Source organism: Lissotriton helveticus, chromosome 5_1 (assembly GCF_964261635.1).
Source record: "Lissotriton helveticus chromosome 5_1, aLisHel1.1, whole genome shotgun sequence".
Lineage (NCBI taxonomy): Eukaryota > Metazoa > Chordata > Amphibia > Caudata > Salamandridae > Lissotriton > Lissotriton helveticus.
The window spans coordinates 1389735494-1389760427 of NC_136065.1; positions in this window are offsets into that span (position 1 = coordinate 1389735494).

Sequence of the window (24934 nt, forward strand, 5' to 3'; positions counted from 1 at the left end):
CTCTGCACTCACCACTCTGCACTCTGCACTCACCACTCTGCCCTCACCACTCTGCACTCACCACTCTGCACTCACCACTCTGCACTCACCACTCTGCACTCACCACTCTGCACTCACCACTCTGCACTCACCACTCTGCACTCACCACTCTGCACTCACCACTCTGCACTCACCACTCTGCACTCTGCACCGTGCACTGTGCACTGTGCACTCTGCACTCACCACTCTGCACTCACCACTCTGCACTCACCACTCTGCACTCACCACTCTGCACTCACCACTCTGCACTCACCACTCTGCCCTCACCACTCACCACTCTGCACTCACCACTCTGCACTCACCACTCTGCACTCACCACTCTGCACTCACCACTCTGCCCTCACCACTGTGCACTCACCACTCTGCACTCTGCACTCACCACTCTGCCCTCACCACTCACCGCTCTGCACTCACCACTCTGCACTCACCACTCTGCACTCACCACTCTGCACTCACCACTCTGCCCTCACCACTCACCACTCTGCACTCACCACTCTGCACTCACCACTCTGCACTCACCACTCTGCACTCACCACTCTGCACTCACCACTCTGCACTCACCACTCTGCACTCTGCACTGTGCACTGTGCACTCTGCACTCACCACTCTGCACTCACCACTCTGCACTCACCACTCTGCACTCACCACTCTGCACTCACCACTCTGCACTCTGCACTCACCACTCTGCACTCACCACTCTGCACTCACCACTCTGCACTCACCACTCTGCACTCACCACTCTGCACTCACCACTCTGCACTTTGCACTCACCACTCTGCCCTCACCACTCTGCCCTCACCACTCTGCCCTCACCACTCTGCCCTCACCACTCTGCCCTCACCACTCTGCCCTCACCACTCTGCCCTCACCACTCTGCACTCACCACTCTGCACTCACCACTCTGCACTCACCACTCTGCACTCACCACTCTGCACTCACCCCTCTGCACTCACCACTCTGCACTCACCACTCTGCACTCACCACTCTGCACTCACCACTCTGCACTCACCACTCTGCACTCACCACTCTGCACTCACCACTCTGCACTCACCACTCTGCACTCACCACTCTGCACTCACCACTCTGCACTCTGCACTCACCACTCTGCACTCTGCACTCACCACTCTGCACTCACCACTCTGCACTCACCACTCTGCACTCACCACTCTGCACTCACCACTCTGCACTCACCACTCTGCACTTTGCCCTCACCACTCTGCCCTCACCACTCTGCCCTCACCACTCTGCCCTCACCACTCTGCCCTCACCACTCTGCACTCACCACTCTGCACTCACCACTCTGCACTCATCACTCTGCACTCACCACTCTGCACTCACCACTCTGCACTCACCACTCTGCACTCTGCACTCTGCACTCACCACTCTGCACTCTGCACTCTGCACTCTGCACTCTGCACTCACCACTCTGCACTCACCACTCTGCACTCACCACTCCGCACTCACCACTCTGCACTCACCACTCTGCACTCACCACTCACCACTCAGCCCTCACCACTCTGCACTCACCACTCTGCCCTCACCACTCTGCCCTCACCACTCTGCACTCACCACTCTGCACTCACCACTCTGCACTCACCACTCTGCACTCACCACTCTGCACTCACCACTCTGCACTCACCACTCTGCACTCACCACTCTGCACTCACCCCTCACCACTCTGCACTCACCACTCTGCACTCACCACTCTGCACTCACCACTCTGCACTCACCACTCTGCACTCACCACTCACCACTCTGCCCTCACCACTCTGCACTCACCACTCTGCACTCACCACACTGCACTCACCACTCTGCACTCACCACTCTGCACTCACCACTCTGCACTCACCACTCTGCACTCACCACTCTCCACTCTGCACTCACCACTCTGCACTCACCACTCTGCACTCACCACTCTGCACTCACCACTCTGCACTCACCACTCTGCACTCACCACTCACCACTCTGCACTCACCACTCTGCACTCACCACTCTGCACTCACCACTCTGCACTCACCACTCTGCCCTCACCACTCTGCACTCACCACTCTGCACTCACCACACTGCACTCACCACTCTGCACTCACCACTCTGCACTCACCACTCACCACTCTGCACTCACCACTCTGCACTCACCACTCTGCACTCACCACTCTGCACTCACCACTCACCACTCTGCACTCACCACTCTGCACTCACCACTCTGCACTCTCCACTCTGCACTCACCACTCTGCACTCACCACACTGCACTCACCACTCTGCACTCACCACTCTGCACTCACCACTCACCACTCAGCCCTCACCACTCTGCACTCACCACTCTGCCCTCACCACTCTGCCCTCACCACTCTGCACTCACCACTCTGCACTCACCACTCTGCACTCACCACTCTGCACTCACCACTCTGCACTCACCACTCTGCACTCACCACTCTGCACTCACCACTCTGCACTCACCCCTCACCACTCTGCACTCACCACTCTGCACTCACCACTCTGCACTCACCACTCACCACTCTGCCCTCACCACTCTGCACTCACCACTCTGCACTCACCACACTGCACTCACCACTCTGCACTCACCACTCTGCACTCACCACTCTGCACTCACCACTCTGCACTCACCACTCTCCACTCTGCACTCACCACTCTGCACTCACCACTCTGCACTCACCACTCTGCACTCACCACTCTGCACTCACCACTCTGCACTCACCACTCACCACTCTGCACTCACCACTCTGCACTCACCACTCTGCACTCACCACTCTGCACTCACCACTCTGCCCTCACCACTCTGCACTCACCACTCTGCACTCACCACACTGCACTCACCACTCTGCACTCACCACTCTGCACTCACCACTCACCACTCTGCACTCACCACTCTGCACTCACCACTCTGCACTCACCACTCTGCACTCACCACTCACCACTCTGCACTCACCACTCTGCACTCACCACTCTGCACTCTCCACTCTGCACTCACCACTCTGCACTCACCACACTGCACTCACCACTCTGCACTCACCACTCTGCACTCACCACTCTGCACTCACCACTCACCACTCTGCACTCACCACTCTGCACTCACCACTCACCACTCTGCCCTCACCACTCACCACTAAAAATACAGAAAGCGGACACCTCCCTGTTAGAATCCTAGGGAAGAGAAGACGCGCCCAGAGATGACCACGTGAGCTCGTTCGCATGGGGAAGGAACATCGCTTAATCTTAAATACCATGAAGTGATTGTACTGTGGAAGAACGCCGCTACTCGGCCAGCATGGGCTCCAACTTGTTAAGCTCTTGAGATAACTAAATTAATTAGCGTGAATGCCCTTGTGGGAAATCAGCCCATTCTCTTGTACAAGCCGCCCGTGAATACAAAGAGAACACAGGCTACCTGATGTACGGCAGCCAACCAAAACACCGGCGGAAAGCAATTACTTTCCGTCAGGACCGTACACTTCTCATAATAAGCGCCAATGGACGCGACATAAAGCAATCTGCAATGCATCTTTGTTCTGCGAAATAACCGCTCGTGGCCCGCATCGCTATTGTTTAGGCACTAATCAAATGCTACAGCTGGCTGCGCCGCACGACGCCAACATAAATAAGGTCGGCACTTTCACACTCACCCCTTGCATGCAACCATTGTAACTCCACAGACCACACTTTGTCCCCAGCAGTCTCTTAGTATCGCGGCCGCCCCGGAAGTCAGGCACGGTCGCCTGTGACGGGGGCGGGGCCACGTTCAGACCGGAAGAGGAGGCAGGCGGAGTCGTTGCGTCTCGCGGCCCGGGGCTCCTGTGAGCGGTGTAGAGCCCCTGGGCCGCGCCAGCAGGAGTTTGGGCGCCGCGTGCTGAGGTAAGGTAAGTTCCAAAAGGCTGGAGCGGGATTGGTGCACTTGTGTGTGTGTGTGTATGCTCGTGTGTGTGTGTGTATGTATGTGTGCGACGGTGACGGCGGGGGGCGGGGGGCCTGGGTGCACTTGTGTATGTGCGCGCGTGTGTGTATGTGTCAGGGGTGGTGTCTGTATGTATGTATGTGCGTGCGTGCATGGGCGCTTGTGTGTGTGTGTATGCGCATGCGTGTGTGGTGCTTGCGCTTCCCAGGAGACAGCGCCTGGCCACAGCGCGCGTTCCAGTTACAAATCGCCTCGAAGGATGCGCGCGGCCGGGACTGTCTCCTGGGAAGCACGCTCGGTGACATAAGATCTCGGCGGAGACGCGCTTCCGCGCGTCTTTAGCCGAGACCTAAAAACTACTAGATGGATGGTCGCCGAAGTTCCTCTCATGGTGGGGTAGAGCGGAGACGTTAAAGATGATGATCAGCCCCTTAGTAAATTACATGGCGAGTATGCTCCCCATGACCTTCACGGAGGATTTTTTGCATAAAATAGATAAATCTTTTACGGACTTCCTATGGAAAGGGAAAAAGCCCAGAATTGCCATGAAAAAACTACAACTCCCTAAGCTTAAAGGAGGTATAGGTTTGCCAAATTTTAAAAATTACCAGACCGCCTTTCTCTGCAAGCAAAGAGCGTCCTGGTTTGCTGAACACCCGACTTATACGCCTTTGTGGATTGATATTGAGAAGTCCATCATGGGCAAGGCCCCGCTCTCTGCTGCACTCACAATGGACCTTTCACACCTGCCGCACTCTAAATACATCATGCTTAATACCAAGAGGGCCCTCTTGCGATTAGATCAGGTTCACAAGACCGGTCTGCAGATCCACAAATCTGCTTCCGCATCCCTCTGGCGCAACCCATTGATCAAAATTAATGGTTTGCCCCCCATGTGGGACCATTGGTCGGACAGAGGTATCAACGTGGTTTCAGACCTCTGTGAGAATAATATGCCACTACCCTTCTCGACTCTCCAGACTAGGCACTCCCTATTACCGATCGACTTTTACGCCTTCCTTAAACTCAAAACAGCCCTATCTACACGCACATTCAAATTAGCAACACCCTGGCTACAATCTATGCTACCATGCGTCCAATCCTCAGGGCACTTCGTCTCAAAAATTTATAAGTTACTTGCTCCGGCGCCTAATAAAGCAATGAGGCGTAATGAACTCAAATGGGAGACGGAACCGAATAACACCGGTATAGATATAGACTGGACCAGGATACACGCATCAGCACTTACACATAAAGTGTCACCGATACTATCACAGACTAAGTATATGATACTTAACAGAACATTTTGGACCCCACAGAGATTATTTAAAGCTGGCCTTCGAGACACATCAACATGCTGGAACTGCTCATTGGGTACTGGTGACCTATCACACATGTTATTCAACTGTCCCATGCTCCAAACATATTGGGGAAAGATTTTTGATTATGTCGAACACATTTTTGCCATAAAGCCTAGAAGAGAATTCATCTATATTATCCTGGGAGCCATAGACCCGACAGTGGGGGGAGACCATGACCGACAGCTTCTGGACCTTCTACTAACGCTAGCATGTAAGGTTGTTTTATGCAACTGGAAGACAGCAACTGAGGTTTCCTTTAATGCTTGGAGAGAATGGCTGTCCTGCATTAGAGGCACTGATAACCCCGCGCTGCACTCATCACCGTGGCAGGTCACCAATAAAAAACTATGGCTATCCTTAGATGAGGCCTCCTTTACCTTCGATCCACCATGAGATGCGTATGTGACTAAATCGATACTCAATGACTGGGCAAATAACCATAGACTTACTCTACAGGGTTGATAAGATATCACATGGTATTACCTGGGCTAATTCTAACCGAAATGCTTATACGGAACTGTGTGCTGAAGGAATAACGAGATGATGATTTGTTATTGTTTGGTTATTGGCGATCACCTTTTTATGAACCCTGAACGATGTTTATTGTATTGTTTCATTTTCTTACTTTACTTCATGTATAATTTCATGTATCGTTTCCTATGTGTTGACCTATCTTTATTTCGGCACTGTACTAATATTCTCATATGGATACTGAGGATGTATTGCCGCTCTCATTTATGCCTTTCTTTTCAATAAAAAAGATTTGAACACAAAAAAAGAATGGCAATAACTCTAAACACAATATTCACTATACAGCATAGATATACCAGAGAAAAATAGCTTTCATTTGCATTGTATTTATTTATCAAAAACAAGTTTTTTGTATATTTAGTTTTTATATATATATTTTTACACTGTCTTTATAAAAATGATTTTTTCATTGATAAGCACATTGCATAGAAAATATTCGCAAAATTGTTTCTTAAAGGAAAAAAAACATTCCTTCATTTTTCTGAGCATAAATTTAAATTTGGATAACCCAGAGCAGTCCCGGATGACAACAGACGTTATTGAAAGCCACAGACTCGGATTGGCTCCTCCTGAATAAAAATTGCAGAAGTTTCTAAATAGCCTAAGATGAATATCCTTAAAGGACTTTGAAATAATACAACATCTTGATTTTATATTTAGGTTGCAGTTGAAAGCTACAACATCTTTTAATATCGGGACAATCATTGCTGTTTGAAACATCTTTAATTTAAGATCTCAAGTATCGAAAAATTGCGTAGAGGAGCCTAACTTCTATCCAATTGTCTACTGCTCCAAATTTTAGTGTGGACATCTCCATACTCTGGGAAATGAAAACACGCCTTCTGCCTACTGTTTAAGACATACAGAATCCCCAGACAATTTTTAAAAGATGGAACGTGTATTTTATTGGCCCTGAAGAAGGTTTTCACCGAAACGTGCGTAGGCCAGCAACAAACATCTGTGAAATCCACCTAAGAATTACGTCAAAAAAACGATTATTCAAACCAAAAAGACGGACATATGTTTGTGTTTTGGAATGCACTGATATAAAGCAAATAGAACTATTGTAGTAGGATTCTCACTCAGATGTGTTTTTTTTGTGAATTAGTCTGTATAGTATGATAGTTGGTATGTGTGATAGGGTTGAAAGGTGCGAATGGATGAATGATAGAATGTTAACAATTTTTTCTTTTCGCCCTGGGGGTTATCCAAATATAAATTTATGCTCAGAAAATGAAGGAATGATTTTTTCCTTTATGAAACAATTTTGTGAATATTTTCTATGTAATGTGCTTATCAATGAAAAAATCCTTTTTCTAAAGAAAGTGTAAAAATATATATATAAAAGGTAAATATACAAAAAACGTGTTTTTGATAAATAAAATACAATGCAAATGGAAGCTATTTTTCCTCCTGTGTATCTATGCTGTATAGTGAATATTGTGATTAGGGTTATTGCCATTCTTTAAACCAGATAGGCCGGAAAAGAGGTTACTCTATTTTGTATTTATTTCTCCCCTCCTCTTAGGCCTCAAAGAAATTGAGGGTACCTTAGTGCAATTGCATTCAGAAAAGGCCGTAGCACGGACACAGCTATGCTTAACGTCTCCGATGACATTCACAAGGCCCTAGATGAAGGTGATGCCTGCCTACTCATCATTATTGACCTATCTGCGGCATTCGACACAGTAAACCATCCAGCCCTTCTGGAGACCCTGTCGAAACATTCTGGCATAAATGCCACAGTTCTAAAATGGTTCACCTCCTTCCTTCAACACAGCTCGCAACAAATTAAAATTAACACCTGTCTCTCGAAGCCAACTAAAGTCACACTTGGGGTCCCGCAAGGCTCGATCATCTCCCTGTCCCTCTTCAATCTCTTCATGGAGCCCCTCACAATCATATTGAAATAGCTGAAGTTAATTACCATATTTACGCGGACGACACCCAAATCTATTTCAGGATCAAGTCTTCTAGCGACATCCAACTCCTCAATACCACCCTAACCTAAAACCACTTAAAGCTCAACCCAGACAAAACTGAACTAATCCTATTCTCTCCAAAAAGTAACCATCATCCAATCCAAGAGTGGCTCAAGAATCTGGTTGCCCTAAACTGCCCCCTTACCCTATCAGACTCAGTTAAGTCTCTAGGCATCACCCTTGACAAGAACTTATCAATGGAGGCCCACATTAAAATCTTTGCAAAAAGTGCTCTTTTCTCTCTAAAACACCTAAAAAAATTGAAACCTTTTCTACCCCACGATGACCTTAAGACAGTAGTCTGATCCCTAGTTCTCTCTAAAATCGACTATGGGAACGCCATCCTTACAGGGACTCCAAAAGCTCACCTAGCCCCACTAAGGGCATTGCTGAACATGTCCGCTCGACTCGTATCTGGAGTTAAAAGATTTGAACACATCACTCCAACTCTCAACTGCCTCAATTGGCTTCCCATGGAAGGGAGATGTATCTATAAACTGGTCTGCATCACACACAAAACCCTTTACTCTCATGCCCCCAACTACCTAAATAACAAACTGATAAGAGCAGGTTAGTCCAGAACACTGAGAAGCTCCTACTCACGCCTTCTTATTCCTCCAAAACTGAAAAAGAAAACCACCCAATACCAATCGTTTTTTGGCAACGCTCCTAGGATATGGAACGCTCTCCCTGGAGTCCTCAGATGCAACCCCTCCTTCTCCTGTTTCAAAAGGGACCTGAAACCCCATCTCCTAAACAAATACTTTCATGACCAACGTCAACTTACCTAGACTTCCATATCCGAGTTGTCTCCTCTCTCTCTGCACATTCAAGGATAGTGGGTGATCGGACTGTGTCATTCGCACCTTTTTTCTTTATATTTTTATCGCTCTCTCCCCCTCCGCTGCACTGCATATTTATTTACCATGCTGTATTTTTTTTCTTTGGTTTGCTTCCTTACTGCCGGCCTACTATGTAATGTAAAGTCCTTTCTGCTGTTTACTGTGTGTATGTAAAGCGCTCTGATACCTACGGGTCAAGCTAGCGCTATATAAAACTTTAAAAAATAATCCTTGTTGCAGAGTTTAGTACTACATTTATTGGAGTTACACTTGGAAGGTCAATGAAGAAAGTAATTCCATAGTCTCATCTAGAGATAGAACTAGCAGCTGTAGATGTGTGCTCTGCAGAATTATTCGGAGATTAAGCATTTGAGGTCACAAACAGTGTGCTGTTACTGGTGAGTTTTCTCTTTTAATAACCTGTTAACATGTATGTATCAAGGACAACCCTGAGGCAGTTTTAAAACCACTCACAAATTCACAACCACATAAAACAAAATCCATCTCCGCCGTAATCAGGCGTCGCAGCACACCTGGGATGCACTAGGCATCTTCGGTGGGAACCCAATGATGAAGCATGCCACCAACTAGGTAGGTGGGTGAGGGTTCTTTTAACCTAATGGTTCACTGGATGAATGAGTGAAGAACATTCATGACAACAGAGCCTATTGGTAGCAAGCGTGTTCTTCTTTATTTGTGATATATTAAGAGGGAAGAGGAACAAGCCCTTATGCACATTTTCTCTTTGAAACGTGTATGTAGTCAGAACTGATTGCGAAGTATAACACTGAAGGACATGGCTTTACATCCAATAGCTGGGGTAATCATGAGATTTATAGGTAATCAAGAATTGAATTTATGGAATTTGAAGTGTTCTCCTCATTGGATATTGAAGTAACAGTATGATATGACTTGAACTGAAGTACTTCTTGAAGAGTATTGTGAGAACTTGAGTTGTTGGTTGAGGAGGTGTGAGTCCTTCTCAAGCAATGGTCACAGGCCTGGTCAGGGTGAACAACAAAAGTCACTACATTAATCTGTGCTTAACCCTCTGGTAGCTTGGCACAAAAGCAGTCAGGATTAACTTAGAAGCAATGTGTAAAGTATATCTGCAGCACTCAGTTATAAAGTGAAAATACAACACTAGAAAAACCACACACCAATTCAGAAAAATAGAGTGAAATATAATAAATTGACACCAAAATGACAAAAATCAAAGTAGTAGAACTGCAGGTAAGCAATTTAAAAGTTATAAGGTAAATATAGCGCTTAAAAGCACAAAGCGTCACTTGCGGTTATCTGGTCATGCGAGGCTGGATGAAAGTCACAAGTTCAGGCAAACTGTGATGGAGCGTGGGCCGGATACAGGGACCAGGGTAGCTCAGCTTAAAAAGTTATCTTCAAAAGTCCAGTGTGGAGTCCAGTTCGTGGTGGAGAAGGCCAGAGGAGCAGTGTGAGCGTTGTGGTTGGTCATCACTGTTGAGCGAAGAGCAGACCATGCGTCGCGGATGGTTGTCGCTGTAGCACGAAGATTCTGTTGGGCATCAGGATGGTCACTGATGGAGATTCACAATGGCAGTCACTGCAGGCTGTCAATGCTGTAGAGCGAAGTGCAAATCCTGCATTGCCAGTTGCCCCTGGTGGTCACTATAGCATAAAGAGTTGAGTTCCCCTGAGCTTGGGTTGGCGGTCAGCACGGATGGAAAGATCTTGGTGCGAACATGCCTGTTTGCGGTCGCGGAGAGTCCAAAACCTCATGATTTCTTCTAGGAGACGCTCATCTGTTGCCACACCAAATCTCTAGGACCTGGGAGGCATCTCTTGGGGATCAGGAACTCACTCCAGCAGAGGCCAGCAAGGCTTAGGCAGGTTCAGTTGCAGGTCCAATCAGATCCAGTGCAGAAGGTCAGCTGGGCAGTTACAGGGAGACCTCTGGAGCTTGTTGTATTCCTGTTGCTCAGAACTGGAGGCCATCCAGCTAGCCCTTGGAGTGATCAGGTAGCCTGGAATGAAGGGTGTATGTCCAGTCTTTATTCTCAGGCAGTAGGGCAGTCCTTTGGCAGTAGGGCAGTCCTGTGTCTGTAATAGACACAGGCCCAGAAGTGTACTGAAGAGCGGGTTTGAGGATCCCATTTTTAGGTCAAGCCAGGGCAGCACATGTGGGGGGTTAACACCGTAAACCCCTACCTGAAATTTTCATAAACAATCACTGAGAAAGAACTGCAGTTTCTGTATCTTTTGATTAAGAAGAAAGACAGCAAGCTAGTAGTAAGCTCATATAAACAACTTACAGACAGGAATAGAATTCTACTTTACAATAGCCACCACCCAAAATCCCTCTGCGACAACCTCCTATAGGGACAGTTTCTGCGCCTGCGATGCAATTGTACCAGACTAAAGGATTTTGATACACATGCACAAAACCTGGCCGTAGATTTGGAATCAAGGCAATACTCTAGGCAATGTGTAAAAACTGCATGTAAACGGGCAAGGAATTGTAACAGAGTGACACTACTAGAGCCACGCCCAAGACAACAATACGAGACCCTAACATGTGTCACTACTTACACACCCCAATCAAATAAGACAATTAAGAAACACTGGAACATCTTACAAACTGGGCAACTATCCTTCCCACCACCTAGGTTTGCTTTCAAACAAACTGCTAATCTGAAAGACATGCTAATACACACACGCCCATGAGACCATAAGGGGTTCGATCAGAGATTGCTATGGGATCTACACCCAGTTAAAGGACATTTACCATGTGGATCATGTGTCGCCTGTACTTTCACAGAAAGCTCTAGGGTGATACTTCTGAGGACTAATTGGGTGTGGACACAAAAAACACACCAATAGCAACACGAAGAACTGTGTCTACTTGATCACTTGTCCCTGTGGTAAACAATACATAGGGATGACTACACACCCTGTAACATTGAGAAAAATTGAACATCCCAGCACTATACGCTGCAATAAAAGCAACACAAAAAAGAGCAAACACTTCCTCACTGAGGGACACAGTGTAGAAGATGTACGATGGACTCTGCTAGAAGCATACCCAAACATGAACCAACATGCCATTTTAAGAAGGGTACAACAATGGATATTCTGCCTTTCATCGAACACCATCAGTCTCAATTATGAAATTCCTTAGCACAAATTATATAAATTAGCTCACAGCTAATGAATGACACATGTATGTCACAATCTACATTACCACCCTCATCCACAGAATAATCATTTTTTCAAAGAAAAACTTAAAAAAAAGCTCTACTGGACGAAACAAGTCATATTATTAAATACAAGTGTTTTATTATGTTTAGCCGACCATTAAAACCAAGATTGACTGCACTGAAATGGTTGGCCCACATTGATTACATAGACTCGTGCCCCCTTGTTAAAATGGCCGCCACATTTACACATACTTGTGAGAGAAGAGTTCTCTCCTACTAGAAATAAAAAATGTACCCAAACGCTCGACCCGAGTATTTTCGCTCTAGTGGTAGAAACTAGGCTTCGCCTGCACGAGACACAACTGCTTCCAATTAAAGGTGACGGAAGACAGGTTAAATATCAGAGACACACTGCCGAGGTTGTAGGCGTGAGTAGGTCTTCCAGTGTGCTGATATACAGGAGTTCGTAAGTAGTGCATAACTGCTCAATATTTTCAAAAGAGAGTGTAAGTGCAATTTAACCGCTTGGTCGCCAGAATATTAATACAGGTAAACTGACCCTGTTTTTTTATATTTTACAACAAGCTAATAAGCGTGTCACCAGGAAAAATACTCAAGGAGTCCTGATTTATTCCCTCAGTGGGTACGTTTCCACACTGATCAACAGAGTGCATTGGAATTTCAAGATATATGTTTTATCTTCCATGTGGTGTTGGTGAACTGCACTTTTTAATTCATGGGACACATGCAATCAATCAATCAATCAGATTTATAAAGCGCGCTACTCACCCGCTAGGGCCTCAAGGCGCTGGGGGGGGGGAGGGGTCCGTTACTGCTCGAAAAGCCAGGTCTTGAGTTGCTTCCTGAAGGAGAGATGGTCCTGGGTCAGCCGTAGGTGGATGGGGAGGGAGTTCCATGTCTTGGCCGCCAGGTAGGAGAAGGATCTTCCTCCGGCGGTGGCTCTGCGAATGCGTGGTACGGTGGCGAGGGCGAGGCTGGTCGATCGCAGCTGGCGGGTGGGTGTGTAGAAAGTGAGGCGGTTGTTGAGGTACTTGGGGCCCAGGTCGTGGAGAGCCTTGTGTGCGTGGGTGAGGAGCCTGAACGTGATCCTCTTGCTGACGGGGAGCCAGTGCAGGTCTCTCAGGTGGGCGGAGATGTGGTTGTGGTGGGGGATGTCCAGGACGAGCCGTGCGGAGGCGTTCTGTATGCGCTGGAGTCTTTTCTGTAGTTTGGCTGTGGTTCCAGCGTAGATGGTGTTCCCGTAGTCCAGTCGGCTGGTGACGACGGCCTGGGTGACTGTCTTCCTGGTTTCGGTGGGGATCCATCGGAAGATCTTTCGGAGCATGCACAGGGTGTTGAAACAGGATGACGAGACGGCGTTGACTTGTTTGGTCATCTAGAGGGAGGAGTCCAGGATGAAGCCCAGGTTTCGTGCGTGGTCCGTTGCCTTGGGGGTGGTGCCCAGGGCAGGGGCCACCAGGAGTCATCCCAGGCGGAGGGGGATGAACCCAGGATGAGGACTTCTGTCTTGTCTGAGTATAGTTTCAGGTGGCTGTTCTTCATCCACTCGGCGACGTCTTTCATTCCTTCGTGTAGGCTGGCTCTGGCGGTGGCGGGGTTGTTGGTGAGGGAGAGGATCAGCTGGGTGTCGTCAGTGTAGGAAATGATGTTAAGGTTGTGTTGGCGTGCGATGGCTGCGAGTGGGCTCATGTAGATGTTGAAGAGGGTGGGGCTGAGCGAGGATCCTTGAGGTATGCCGCAGATGACTTACGGGGAGAGGCGGACTCTCTGGGTTCTTCCGGCGAGGAACGAGATGATCCACTCCAGTGCCTTCTCTTGGATTCCGGTGTTGCTGAGGCGCTGTATTAGTGTGCGGTGGCAGACTGTGTCGAACGCTGCAGAGAGGTCCAGGAGGATGAGGGCAGCTGTTTCCCAGTTGTTGAGCAGGGATCTGATGTCGTCGGTGGCTGCGATGAGGGCGGTCTCCGTGCTGTGGTTGGCTCGGAAACCGGACTGTGAGGGGTCGAGGGATCCGTTTGTCTCGAGGAAGGCGGCGAGCTGTTTGTTGACGGTCTTCTCGATGACTCTGGCAGGAAACCGGAGGAGCGAGATGGGGCGGAAGTTCTTGAGGTCGGTGGGGTCCGCTGTCGGTTTCTTCAGGAGGGCGCTGAGCTCGGCATGCTTCCAGCTCTCCGGGAAGGTGGCGGTGGTGAAGGAGATGTTGATGATGTCCCGGAGTTGGGGTGCGATGATGGAGTCGGCGTGGTTGAAGACGTGGTGGGGGCAGGGGTCGGTTGGGGATCCGGAGTGGATGGTGTTCATCGTGCAGGTGGTGTCTTCGGTGCTGACCGGGGTCCAGTTGCAGAGGGTGGTGGTGGGGGGCGTTGGTTCAGTGCGTGGTCTGTGCGCCGAAGCTGTTGTGTATGTCGGCGATCTTGCGGTGGAAGAATGAGGCGAGTGAGTCGCAGAGGTCTTGCGAGGGTGTGATGTCATTGTTTCCGGCGCTGGGGTTGGAGAGCTCTTTGACGATGCTGAAGAGTACCTTGCTATTGTGGGTATTGTTGTCCAGTCGTTCTTTGAATGTTGTCCTTTTGGTGGTGCGGATCAGCTGGTGGTGTATGCGGGTGGCGTTCTTGAGGGCTGTCATGTTTCCTGTGGTCTGGTCGTGGCGCCAGGCTTTTTCGAGGGTGCAGCAGATTTTCTTGGAGGTTTTGAGTTCGTTGGTGAACCACGAGGCTTTCTTGCTGCCGGGTCTGCTGGGTGGGTTCTTCAGAGGTGCGAGGTCATCGGCGCAGTTGGTGACCCACTGTGTGAAGTTGCAAGCTGCTTCGTTGGGGTCTGTTGTGTTGGCGGGAGGGTTCTGGCTGAGGGAGGTGGTGAGCTGGTCGGTGGTGATCTTGCTCCAGCTTCTGCGGGGAACCTGTTGCGGGTGGTGGTGGGTCGTGGTTCTCCTGAAGTTGAGGTGGATGCAGCTGCGATCAGTCCAATGAAGTCCGGTGGAGTGGCTGAAGGAGATGTGCTTGCTGGAGGAGAAGACGGGGTCAAGCGTGTGGCCGGCGTAGTGGGTGGGGGTGTTCACCAGTTGCTTGAGTCCGAGGTTGGCGAGGTTGTCCAGCAGGGTGGTGGTGTTGCTGTCATTGCTGTTCTCCAGGTGGAAGTTGAGGTCCCCTAGGAGGATGTAGTCTGAGGAGGTGAGGGCGTGCGTGCTGATGAAGTCTGCGATGGCGTTGCTGAATTGTGTGTGTGGTCCCGGGGGTCTGTAGATGAGAGTGCCTCTGAGGGTGGTCTTGGGGTCGGTGTGTTACTGGAAGTGAAGGTGCTCGGCAGCGGTGAGGGTGTCGTCCGAGTTGGTTGTGACGCGGATGGTGTTTCTGTGGACGATGGCAATGCCTCCTCCGGTCTGGTTGACGCGGTCCCTCTGGGTGATCTTGTATCCGTCCGGGATGGCTATGGCGATGTCGGGCGCTGAGGAGGCGTTCATCCAGGTTTCCGTGAGGAAGGCGACGTCTGGTAATGTTGTGTCGAGCAGGTTTCAGAGTTCGACGGCGTGTCTGTGGACGGAGCGGGTGTTGAGCAGGATGCACTTGAGGTGGTTGTTGCTGGAGCCTGGCCTTTCGGGTGCGGTGCAGGTCCGGAGGCAGGTGAAATTGCAGGCTTGGCAGGTGAAGGGTCCATGGGTGCTTTTGGGGGTGGCTCGGTAGCAGTCGGGGTTCCGACCGGGTTTGAGTGCGTTGAGGGTGGCGGCGTCGTAGGTCCATCATGTGGGCTGGCAGCGTCGGGGGCCGGGGCTCCTGGCGCTGGGCGGGGTCCAAGCGCGGACGGGCGCAGACGGGCTTGCCTTTGGCGTGCCTTCGGTGCACAATCGGCGCGCCCGCTGCGCGTACACACGGTCCCCGCCATATATGGCGAAGTGGGACGGAGGAGCAGCTGGGAGGCGGGAGCAGGGTGGCGAATGGGGACCGGGGAGAAGGAAGGGGGCGGGGCCGCAGAGGAGCGGCGGCGGTGAGCGGGGGGGACAAGGGCGGGAAAAAAAACAGTCACGGAGGGATCGGCGGGAAAAACGGACACAGGAAGCGGCGAGGGGGCAAGCCTGAGGGCGGGAGCACAGGCAGCAGGAGGCAGCAGGAGGCAGCGGCGAGAAGGCAGCAGCGGTGACCAGGGCACACGTGGGCCATGCGGTGAGTGGAGTGACCGGGTTAAGGGTCACAGCTCACTGCCGCGCGGTCACTGACATAGATGGCCAAGTGGGAGGGAGGAACAGCTGGGAGGCGGGAGCGGGGTGGCGTATGGGGACCGGGGAGACGGAAGGGGGTGGGGCCGCAGAGGAGCGGCGGCGGTGAGCGGGAGGGACAAGGGCGGGAAAAAAACAGTCACGGAGGGATCGGCGGGAAAAACGGACACAGGAAGCGGCGAGGGGGCAAGCCTGAGGGCGGGAGCCCAGGCAGCAGGAGGCAGCAGGAGGCAGCGGCGAGAAGGCAGCAGCGGTGACCAGGGCACACGGGGGCCGTGCGGTGAGTGGGGTGACTGGGTTAAGGGTCACCCCACTCACCCCACTCACTCACATTAGAGAGTGAGCATGAACATATGAGCATGCTTTGGTGTCCCAACTGTCCATCTTTGATAATAAGGAAATTGATGATGTAATAATTTTGTTTGCACTACAGGTCTTTTCAAATATTTGATTTACTTGTATTGATACATAAAGAAGTATAGGTGGCTGGGAGTAACACAAAGTAATACATATATCGAAACCCCAGTAACTGTGTAGATTAGGTTCTTAAGGTCCTGAAGAAAAGCTGCTAGATCATTCACATGATTGGATTAGGCTTGAAACATGTCGACCTTCAGCTACCTTAGATAATTACTTCTAGTAGATAAAACATATTTTAACATAGGCAGTAGGACTCAATCATTAAAATATTTCTGTAGACTACCCCCTGTCCTATTTTTATCCCACATTTTAACATACTTTACACCAATCTACTATTTCACCCACACTTCACCGTATGGGTTATAAAAAGATCTCCGGTAAAGAGCCCCCATTGAGGGTGCCCATCGGGCATTGCAGCCCGGGCCTGATGTGGAGCAAAAGCACAATGATGAAGCATGACACCTATCTAGGTGTGTGAGGGCATTTGTTCTTACAGACTAATGCTCCTTGCAGACTCTGTGGAACTCAACTGACCTGAGCAGACAAACTGGATTTACTAGGAACTGCATACCCTGTTGTTCATGATTAGTTAGGAGCATGTATGCTGGACTTTAATGCGCTCCAAGTCCATCTCTCTTGATATATATATATAACTTGCACAGCGGTCCAGCTTTGAGTTTGCACTTCATTGGGGGTGTAATCAATTGACATACCTTCCAGTACCTGACACTGCTCAAATTAAGCAGCCACTGAAGTCAGACTAACATACGTGTAGGAAAGTAGGATCTGCTTCTATGGTTACTCCCACTTTTTGCCTGGTGCTAAGCTATTATTGACTAGTCTGACTGGGATCTTGATAATCAGGACCCCAGTCTATCTGCTTTCTCCCTAAAATTGTTATGTTCAGTACTTCGGTACATCCCAGATTGGATACCGGGGTACCCATATAAATCCCTAGTATATGGTACTTAGGTACCCAGTGCATAGGAACCCCAGAGGTCCCCTATGGGCTGAAGCATGCATTATGCCACTCATGAGACACCAAATGGAACTAGAGGTCTGACATTGCAGCCTGAATAAGCTGGTGCTAGCACCACTTACTAAAGATATAGGTGTCCTATATCTAGGGTCACTGCACTTAAAACCTTTAAGTCACCCCTATAGCAGGCCTTTGCAATCCTGAAGGCAGGGTGCTTGGTTCTAAGTGAGAGGGTGCTCCTGCATGAGTAGGACACCCCTAGTGCCTACGGAGTCCATTCTCCCGGGTTGTCAGTGAAGCAGCCATATACCATATAGAGTGGCACCGCGTAATTACGCGATGACCTTCTCGAAACTGGCTGCACCGAATCCTATTATGTTTGGTATCAAATAGATTGGAATCATACCCCCAAACCATAAACGGTGTGGGAGGTATGATTCCAAGCACTGGAAGAGCCCGCAGTGTTCCCGGTGTCAACCTTCTAGACCAGGACAGCACAAAATGGTTGCTGACGACCAGAGACACATTCTGCTGTCCTGCTGCTGAGCACAGCTTGAGCAGGGGAAGGCAGAACAATATGCATCCTGTCACAGAGAGGTGTGACCCCCTCCTAGACAGGATTTAGTGTATTGGGGTGGGTGCGCTTGCCAGTGCCACTAATTCTGCATGAGGGGCACATTTGGTGTCCCTTTGCATAGTCCAGTTCAAACCAGTCCAGGGAGCCATTGGCTCCTGCTCTGGTATGAAACTGGACAAAGGACATGGGAGTAACCTCTCCCCTGTCCAGACCCTCCCCTGGGAGGGTCCACTGAATCGTCCCAACCCTTTCCTTAAGGTACTTAAGGGCTTACCTGGGTGTAGGTCCCTAGATTCGCTGTGGAACAAGATTCAGATCAGACACCACTTCTTCTTCTAACGTCTGGGCACTCTGGACTTCACTGGACTTCGAATGGGCTTGACTTCGTCTCCCTTCCAATCTGCTGCATCATCTGTGCCTGTGCACCATACAGGAACTTTCCAAGGCCTGTGGGCATCAAAGACACCTGAAGGAATCTCCCTTGAAGTGAAGGAGTCACTTCCCTGCATTTGCAGGCACCACAACTAAGACAACCGGTCTGCTGCATCCTATGCTCCTCCGGACTCTGTAAGGTTCTGCAACACAGGTGGTGGTTTTCCACAGCTCTCGAGGCCTGCCCTGACCTCTCACCAAGTTTGAGGCCAGTATACCTTGTGAGGGCTGCAATAAGCGAACAAACCCCTGTGCACTGCATCAACTTGCAGTTGCAAAGGCTTGTTGGCTTCCTTCCAAGAAAATATTTGGGCTCCAAGTAGCCACAACCTCAAGTGACCTACAGTGACCAAAATCTTTGTCCACACCGTATCGTGTGTACCATGGCCTGCATCTTTTGGTGAGCTGCTCGAGGTCCTCTAGCGACTCCAATGCTCCGGCCTGTGGGTCCATTCGAGGGGCACCTTTTTTTCTTTTAGGCTTACCTGATTGCTCAGGGCCTGCCCTGACTCCCCTGTTTGTGGTGAGTCCCCTGGACCTTGCTGGTCCTGACATTGCTCCTTCTTCAACTCCTGCATTGGTTGCTTTTGCAAAGGCTTGTTGGTGCTCCCTCCTGCCGGACACCGACACCTCAGCACTCAACATCCTTTGTGGGACAGCTCGTTCGTGGCTCCTGATCTTCCTCAGCATCGCCTGGTCCTCACAGCTGCAGAGTCAAGGTCATCGTCATCTCTCCTGCAAAAACCGACATTGGAGGATATTCGTCTTTCAAGTCTCCTGGTCACTCCTGAGTGACATGTACTCTGTCCCCTCTGCTTGCAGCTACCTCTCATCTAGAATCCACCTTCGAATTCCACCGGACACTTTCTCCACTTCAGCAGCTGTTTGCTGCTGCTGCTGCTGTGAGCATCTTGCAGGACCTAGCCTGCCTCGTCCAGCCCTCTGATCCCGTCGCAGGCATCCCTGTCCAGTCCGTGGAAGCCCGGAAGAGCCAGCTGAAGCCAGCGTAGCCTGAATTCGCTGCGCTTGCTGGGGGCCGAGCAGCCCGGAGCCGCCTCGCAGCGTCCGGCAGCGTCCCGACCCAGTCCGGCCAGATCTGACCTGCCGGGCCGGACCTCTGCTTCTGGCCGGCCGGCTGACTGGCTGCTCCCCCCGCTCCCGCTTCCATCGGTTATTGCAGTTGCAGAACAGAGCGGTGGCTGCCTGGCGCCATCCGGTGCCGGCTAGGTGTTCACCCGCCCCGCCTGCCACTGCTTCTCACCCCCCTTCATCACTTCTCACCGCTTACAGTGCTTCACCCAGCCCTGCCCTGCTGTTGGCACTACCTCCCCTCGTTCCTCCACTCTCACCGTTCTGTAGAGCGGAACTGAACATTCACCTAAGAGCATCCATTGCGAGCTTAGGAACAACGGAGCAACGGTCTTGCGGGAGACCACTGGGCTGAGGCTGTGGCGAAGGTGCGGCGCAGGTGAGAGCAGCGAGCAGTGGGGGGGCATGTGACACAGAGCTAGGTGCACTTGGCAGCTTCGACAGCTTTGATAGCAGGGGTTCGTGGGGGCTTGCTGTGAATTATCAAATTAACATCAACATCAGGCACCAGATCAAGACCGAGGCGAACCCCTCCCCTGCGAACCCCTGGGTGTCATCCTGACACGAGTTTTGACACAAGCTTTGACCAAGGAGACTTAAGTTGGGCCCAGCTTGCTTCCTGCTTCATCCTTGCTGCCCATAGAAGGCTTGTATCAAGTCTGTTGTCAAAATGATCAATCTATTTCGACATCAACGAGACAGAACCAAGTTACATCATAACAACGACGGAAAAGAGATGCCAGGCAGATACCAAGGCCATTGGGGGATAACACCAGTCTAAAAATGAGCGTAATGACGGGGGAAACATGAGGGAGAGTAAGAGAGACCCCAACTACCCTTAAGCCAAAGCAAAAAGCTACAAAATCAATAAAGAGGAAAAAAGTGTTTCACAATGGGAGCAAAGACGGCGACCCCCCTGGCTCTGATTCAGACTCCCAAAAAGTCAAATGTGGGAAGCCTGAGGACAATAGCGATATATCATTGCTTGAAGAGATAGATCTGTAGCCCCTCAATAAGCCCCCCACCTGACAGTTTAGTACATAACAGCCCTTACAGAACCTCTACAATGCCTTTTCAAACCAGGACATCATCTAAAGAAACACCTAAAGATACTAAGTTAAACCCAGCGGCTAACGGAAGACTCCACATTACTTCCAGCCCAAGATTTACACCAACTTTGCGTTTCTGAAAGATCCAGGCACCGTAATATTTTTAAAAACTAGCGGTATTAAAGGATTGCAAACTCCTTTGCAACCAAGCAACTTCAATTTACTCCTTCAGTCCGACACAAAATTAAACTAAAAACAAACAGTAGTACAAATCCATACAATGAACCCACAACAACAAAAAGAATCAAACAGAACAAGCAACAGTAACTTAATCAACAACAGACCTACTCAAGACCAAGAACCAAATGTCAAACTAGAAGGGAAAAGAGGCCTAGAAAATGTAGCGGAACCTGGCACCATTAATCAAAAAGCAGAACTAGGGGATTGCGCTAAAAATACTGACAATGTACAAACACAACATTTAACACATTTATTCTCACAGGTGGGTGCAGGGCCCACCAGGTCCCCCTCCAACAAATCTGCCCAACTCTCGCTGACAACGGCAAGCAGAGAACCTGAGATAGTCACGCTAATATCATGCCAGCAAGAAGGGCCAGAAAAAGGCACAACTACTAAACTTAAACATCACCTCTTAAAGACAGAGGAATCCCACCCTTCGGTTAACACTCAGAACTCGGATCAACAAGGATCAATCACTACGGCTGACTCAAGTGTCTACCAGGCGAGTCTAAATAGCACAGCACAAAGAGTAGAACAAAAATCCAAGGCACCCAGTGTGCAAATTACCAGTGTCTCCCCTCAACACCGGCCAATTGCTCAGGAGAAGGAAGAAATAATCATTGAAGAAAACACCCCGCTGGGGCATAATCAGGCGACCCCCCACAACACCCATCATAACCCCAACTGCGACATGTCCTTTCTAGCCTCTCAAGAGTGGGAGGAACTAGTGGTTTCATATAGCAATGACTCAAAAAACACAACAAACAGGGTAAAGACAGACCCTAGTGACAAAAGCAAATCGACCAAAGACACATTTTGGGAAACAGTACAAAGCACGATGCAATACTCAACTGCAGCACTACAATATCAATCCCGTAAAATGGATTTACAACTGACAGTGCTTCAAACTTTAGCAGATTTCACTTCTGCAATTGAAAGGAAGTTGGCCGACTTAAACGGATTGATAAAGAGAGGGCAAGTAGCAGCCTTCAACGACAAATTATTTCAACAAGAATATACCTGCGCCCCAATTGTAGACAAACTATCCTTGTTACCAACACTGCTGGGCGACTTATTATCCATCGCAGCAGCAACTGTAACTCAGACAGCAGCAAGCCCAGACTTACCTACAAAGGGGGAAATAAAAACGGAACCCCAAAATACTGAAAAGTTGACTTTCAACAGGACTGACAAAACAGGAGAGAGCGGGACTTCGCAATATTCCAACACAGCCACTCCAGAAAAAGTAGTAATAGAATTATCAGAATCAACTAATAAAATTACGCCAACGAATACCTGTTGCAGGAACAAAAGGAAGGGGAGGAAAAAGAAAACTACTGCTCAGACCCATCATCTAATCAATCAGTTACCATGGCGACCACTAGTCACGAATATCAAAGCTACAAACAATCAATGTTTCCCAGTTTCATTACTGGAAGATGGTACAAACGACAAATCTACGCAACTTCAAAAAACACTGGACTCGCACTCCTTATCAAAAACCAAACAAATAGAGGACAGTGCTCAAGTAACGAAAAAAACCAAACTCAGCAACCAACCAGAAATAATCCCAAAATCCACCAGTAAAACTCAGGAGCGTGCATACTTGATAAAAGTCCCAGGCAAGTCTCTCCAGGTCCGCAACCTACTATCGGAAGACGAGAGACTAATAATACCAGAGTCCACGAGCAGAAAAACCCAGAGCTAACTAGAGACACGCAAGAAAAAACTTGGTATCCCCTAAGGCCAAATACCAACCATTGATGACAGCATTGACAGTAAAACAAACGTCCCTGACATCTTTAGTTTACATCAGTTTACAACCGTTACTAGTCACTACCCTGAGCCCTCGACCCAGGAATCCACCCAAGAGGAGGAGTTTGACACGATCATCTTTGCCCCCCAATACAAGTTGCGAGGCCGTGCAGACATCTTAAACAGAGGGAACATGCTACAGCTTCTGCAAGCTATCCCAAAGTTAGCCAATATTCATACTTCCGATCTATTGTTTGTTGAGGTTTTAGCAAACAACGGCCTGCCAAACTCCGAAGCCTCCAAAACCAGATTGAAAACACCGGAGATAGCCAGTAGAATTATCCAAGAAAGGAAAAGATTTCAGAGCGGGGGGATCACCCTAAAACCAGTGCCTAAACCACTATACTATACCACTATATATTATGCTTGATTCCGGTCCAGGGAAGACATGGCTTGGCAGTTCGGGCTGGACTGTTCCCATGAGGCACAGGGTCAAGGCTGATTTGCATATGGCCATGTCTGAACTGGGGTGGCCTGGTGAGCAAAAAAACAATGAATTTAGGCCCAGATCTCTGTACTGGGGTGAATGTATGACATTGTTCTGAATTCTGTCCATCAACTGTTGTTTTTGCATTTGTCACCCCCGAGTGGGACGGGTATGCTCAGACGGGAGTCCCGTGCTCTCCACTCCACTGGAGTCAAGCTATCCAGGCTGATGATGGCTGATAGCCAGAAACCGGTCCTAGGATTCTTGATTCCGTTCCAGGGAAGACATGGCTTGGCAGTTCGGGCTGGACTGTTCCCATGAGGCACAGGGTCAAGGCTGATTTGCATATGGCCATGTCTGAACTGGGGTGGCTTGGTGAGCAAAAAAACAATGGATTTAGCCCCAGATCTCTGTACTGGGGTGAATGTATGACATTATTCTGCATTCTGTCCATCAACTGTTGTTTTTGCATTTGTCACCCCGAGTGGGACAGGTATGCTCAGACGTGAGTCCCGTGCTCTCCAAGCCACTGGAGTCAAGCTATCCTGGTTGATGACGGCTGATAGCCAGAAGCCGGTCCTAGGATGCTTGATTCCGGTTCAGGGAAGTCATGGCTTGGCAGTTCGGACTGGACTGTTCCCATGAGGCACAGAGTCAAGGCTGATTTGCATATGGCCATGTCTGAACTGGGGTGGCTTGGTGAGCAAAAAAACGATGGATTTAGGCCCAGATCTCTGTACTGGGGTGAATGTATAACATTGTTCTGCCTTCTGTCCATCAACTGTTGTTTTTGCATAAACCACTATACCCAGCTCCATTTCTAATCACAGACAGTCAATCCAGACCGTCGACTTCAGTCCTAAGGGGAGCATGGGGCCGCTCTCCAATAGACGGCCAACCCCTTCCAAAGGAATCCTTGTCAACAAACGGAAGGCAGGGGCTACAACATACAATTCTCTTAGCGCAATCAAATTGACATAGGAAGGTTGTATTTGATGAATGTTCTACGTGGCACCCACAAATATTGGAGAAAAAAACAGCCCTGGCACGCTACATTTCTGCGGTGCTGGGCTTTTCACGTAAATTAGGGGTGAAGCCCATTGAGGCAGTTTTAAAAGTATATGCTGCCAAATGTACTGCCATCGCTATGTATGGCGCTGACCTGTGGGGCTTCAGATCAGCTACATCGCTTCAGGTTACGGAAGATAATTTTTTTTAAACGCTCCTTTCCCTCCCAAGATCCACGGCAAGCTTCATTGTCCACCAGGAATGCGGCGTGGACTATTTGGAGGATAGAATTGCCATGGCTCCCATTTTAAAATGGATATCAGTCTGGCTTAATCTAGAGCTTGAAGTGAATCATGAAATCTTAAAAGACTGCCTAATGCTAGATCACTGGGAAAAGATCCCTTGGTTGAAATATGTACAACAGATGTGCGAGAAGCTGGGTCGGCCTGAATTGTTTAACAAACCTTCGAGTCTGGTGAAAGGTGATTTGAAATGGGTCAAAAACACTTTTTTGTTGACCAGAGGAATGGATAGAGAAGGCAGGGAGCTGTTAAAGCCCTCTGTCAGGACCCATCAATTGATTGTTTCCTCTGGCCACGATCTGGAACTTTACCTTAAGGTTGTTAACAACTCCAACCACAGGTATCTTCTAACTAAGTTCCGATTGAACAAGATTCACTTACTAATTTCTGGCCGCCCTGGCTGGACCAGGGGTACAGACCTAGATCTGTGCAAATGTGACGGTTGTTCGATTATGGATACTGTTCACTTTCTGTTCTTCTGTGAGCACTTTAAAGGCATTAGGAAAAAGTTCATCATACCCTT